This window comes from Equus przewalskii, chromosome 3 (genome assembly GCF_037783145.1).
Source record: "Equus przewalskii isolate Varuska chromosome 3, EquPr2, whole genome shotgun sequence".
NCBI classification, from domain to species: domain Eukaryota; kingdom Metazoa; phylum Chordata; class Mammalia; order Perissodactyla; family Equidae; genus Equus; species Equus przewalskii.
Genome location: NC_091833.1, coordinates 24,245,143 through 24,249,555, shown reverse-complemented (window position 1 = coordinate 24,249,555; position 4,413 = coordinate 24,245,143).

Genomic DNA, 4,413 nt, shown 5'->3' with positions numbered 1-4,413 from the left:
CTTGCATATACTTTGGAGGAATTCTGTTCTAAAATAAAGGATGGCACATAAACTATGGTGCAGTTTGTAAACCCAAATATTTCCAGGAGTAGGAAACTAAAAGTAGGTGGAGTGAATGAAGTGTATTCCCTGTCCAATGAGGAGTCATTATCTTGTTCCCTCTGATTGTTGTCAGATCTTCAGCATTTTTACAGGAGAAGCAAAAATGCTGGATTTTTATGGGCCAATACAGACACGGGCCTTCAGTTCCTAACCTCTGGTCTAGCAGAACAAGGATGGATTTTGGCCGTAGACCTGAGTATGAACTGTAGCTCCAGGATGTACTGGTTGTGCGATCTTAGGTAGGTAAGCATATTCTCAGAGTATCGGTATCCTCACCTTTGAAATGAGGACACTACCAGCCCCTGGCAATGGGTAGGGATGAGATGAGATAAAGTACAACATAGGTATGAGGATGGCTGCCTACCACACGTCCCGTGCCTGGCACATAGGAAACACCAGCCTTGGTCTGCCACTGCAGTTCATAGGTGACTCTCTCCAATTTGCTAGTCCTGGTTTCCAGAGCTTGTGCTAATAAATGTAAGAGATTGTCCTTAGGAGGAGTTTGTTGGGCAAATGTTCATGGCGCCTCTTGCTGCACACCAGGTATTTGCATGTTTGCATGCACCACTCCATTGCACATCTGGAAGCAAGAGCTTGTCTCCAGCAGCTAAGCAGGTGAGAAAGCAAAGCTGTTGATCTCAGAGGTATATATAGATCCTCCTACCCAACTCTTGTGGCTTTGTCTCCCCCATGTCAACCACCAGGATTGTTTTTTCTCCCTAAGGAAATGAAGATGAAAAGGGGAACCAATTGCACTTTTTAAAGCATTCTAACATTTGGTCAAATGAAGAGCAAGTCTTTGGAGAATAAGAAAATTTATATTGCCCTCTTCCAAATTCTCCTTGAAGGAGGTCCTCGAGCCACCTCGAATGGTTCCCGGATGCACAAACCTGCCCCATGCCCTCCATGTGGCCAGTGTGTTTCGGCCACTGTTGCAATATTAAGATGCATTAGCGCTTATTAAGTAGGCTCTCAGCTTCAGGTAGACCCGTCGTACGCCTTCTGAACACCATCAATATGCCAGGCATTGCGCTATGCACCTGAGGTGCAAGGATAAGGGGATAGTCCCCTTGTCGCTCCTTGACCAAAGGGGAAGACAGGCAAGCGTGTTTGCAGTGGGACAGTACAGTGTGAGGGTGGCCATCCTAGAGGTGAGGGGCACAGGATGATTTCATAGGCCCAGGTATACTTGAGCAGAGAGGTGAAGGAGGAGGGATTAGGGGTTAGCAAGCAAAGAGAAATGGTAGTGCATATATGAACAGTTGTGAGAGATGGATATTTGAGGTAGAGAATCACCATAAGCAAAGGCCAGCGATGAGAGCACGGCAGCTCGGGCTGGTGGAGCACAGGAGGGGCTGGGGAGGCGCTGGGGCATCTGGGGGCGGACTTTGTATGTCCTTCAAAGGAGAATGGTTTTATCCTGACAACTCAGCACTTCAGGGATTTTGAGAAAAGGGTGTTGGGATAGAAGTTGCATTTTAGAAAGATCGCTGTCCTCCGTAGCAAGGAGGATGGATTGACAGGGGCAGGGATGGTGGCAGGGAGACCACAGTTGGAGGATTACTACAGTAATTAGAAATGATGAGGCCCAGACAATAATGGTTCGAGGAGCTATAGGGAGGGGACTGACTTGAGAAATACTCAGAGGCTCTTCAGGCTGACTGGCTGACTGCAGGTAGGGATAAGGATGAGGGAGTGTTGAGGATGGCTCCCAGGTTACTGTGTGGGTGACAGGATGGCATGTGGTGCGGTGTATCAGGAAAGGGTATCCAGGAATAGGAGCTCGTCTTGGGGTGGGGGGCAGGAGATGCAGGCAGGGAACAACAAGCTCAGTCTCAGAGTTTGGGATTTCTGTGATACAATGGGATAAGGACCTCGAGTGGGCATTTGGAGGGACTGGTTTGGGGCTAGGGATAGAGAGACAGGCTGGAGAGAGATTTTGAGTCATCTTTTTATAGCAAGTCTTGAAGACATGGGTTAGGGTAAAATTGTCCAGAGAGAAGGTGTACAGAATGAGAAGAAAAGGGGACCCTGGACTGAACCCTAGGGAACATAGAGAGTTCAGGAACAGTTTAGAGAAGCACAGGAAAGACTGTGACTAGGTGGCCAGAGGAGAATCAGGAGAAAGCCAATTAGGAGCTTCAAGGAGGCGGAAATCTAAAGCGTGGACTATATTAAAAGAAACAAGGAAGGTAAGAACTAACAACCTTGTTGCCCTCCCCCATTGGGGGACAAGGTTCTTTTGACAAGGTTATTTTTGGTAACCTCAGCAGACACAGGGTCAGGGAAGTGGAAGCCAGCCTCTCCCAGACTGCAGAGTGAAAGGGAAGTGAGAAATGGAGGCACCATGTGCTCTTCCTTGAGAAAGACTCAATCTCTAGTCTCACTGATGTAACTTAAAAACAAAAAGTTATGAAATATTTCCAACCTAACAATAAAAAGAAATAACACCCACCACACAATTAACAGTAGACATTTTGTTCTATTTGCTTCAGGTTTTGACTTTCTGGAGAAATAAAACATGACTAGTGTATAAATGAAACCCCACATTTACCCCTCCCTGATACTGTCACTCAGGTAACCACCATCCTGAATTACATTGTTTATACTTTTATTTCATAAGTTTGTATCTGAAAGCAAGACATAGAATTATTTTGCATGTTTTTTAACTTTATAGAAATGGTATCCTGCTGAATGTATTTCTGCGTCTTCCTTTTTTCATTCATCTGCAGCATTTTGGAGGTTTATGTTGACATACATAGCTCTAGCGCATTCATTTCAACTCTGTCAAGTATTCCTTTGTATAACTATACCACATATTCTTCATTCTTCTCTTGACAGACATTTAGTTGGTTTCCAGTTTTTTTGCTCCTACAAACAAGGCTGCAGTGATCACTCTTGTACATGGATGGCATTATTTCTAGGATATATACCTAGACGTGGAATTTGCTAGGTCATGGGTTATCTTCAGCTTTACTGGATATTGTCAAATTGCTTTCCAGTGTGATGGTACCAGTTTACACTCACAGCAGCAATATATGAGAATTCCAGATGCCTTCACATACTCCCTAACATTTTATATGTTGAAACTTTAATTTGGCCAATTTGATGAGTATGAAGAGATATCCCATAGTTTATTTTTTGTATTTTCACAGGGCCACCAACTATATAGTGTAAATTTGTATCTTTTAGTGTAGAGTTGTGCACTGTACAACTCTAGGGGGCATTGTTCACATTGTAGTCTTTGTGAAAAGCACACTCTAGAGTTGGTACAATGAACAACATATACAGTGGCCTTGAGTGAAGTTTTTGTTATCTTTTGTCCATTGTTCTTTTGGGTTGTCTTATTAATTAGAATAGTTCTTGGGGCCGGCCTGGTGGTGCAGCAGTTAAGTTCACACGTTCTGCTTCTTGGCGTCCTGGCGTTCACCGGTTCAGATCCCAGGTGTGGACATTGCACTGCTAGGCAAAAGCCATGCTGTGGTAGGCGTCCCATGTATAAAGTAGAGGAAGATGGGCATGGATGTTAGCTCAGAGCCAGTCTTCCTCAGCAATAAGAGGAGGATTGGCAGTAGTTAGCCCAGGGCTAATCTTCCTCAAAAAAAAAAAACAAAAGAAGAAGAAGAGGAGTTCTTTATTCTGGATATTAATTCTTTTTTGATTTATATCTGTTGCAAATATTTTCACCAAATCTGTGGCTCCTATTAATTTTGTTTTTTGTTTTTTGTTTTTGAGGAAGATTAGCCCTGAGCTAACTGCTGCCAATCCTCCTCTTTTTGCTGAGGAAGACTGGCCCTGAGCTAACATCCATGCCCATCTTCTACTTTATACGTGGGACGCCTACCACAGCATGGCTTGCCCGGTGGTGCCATGTCCGCACCCGGGATCTGAACTGGCGAACCCCAGGCTGTTGAAGTGGAACGTGCACACTTAACCGCTGTGCCACCGGGCCGGCCCCATGCTTTTGGGTTTTTTAAAAAGATTTTATTTTTCCTTTTTCTCCCCAAAGACCCCCGGTACATAGTTGTGTATTTTTAGTTGTGGGTCCTTCTAGTTGTGGCATGTGGGATGCTGCCTCAGCATGGCTTGATGAGCGGTGCCATGTCCATGCCCAGGATTCGAACCGGTGAAACCCTGGGCTGCCAGAAGCGGAGTGTGTGAACTTACCACTCGGCCATGGGGCCGGCCCTAATTTTGTTTATAGTACCTTTTCTTTTAATTAAAATTTTTAATTTTAATGTACTTAAATTCATCAATCTTTTCCTTTATCATTTGTATTTTTGTATCTTGTCTAAGAACTCCCTCCCTACT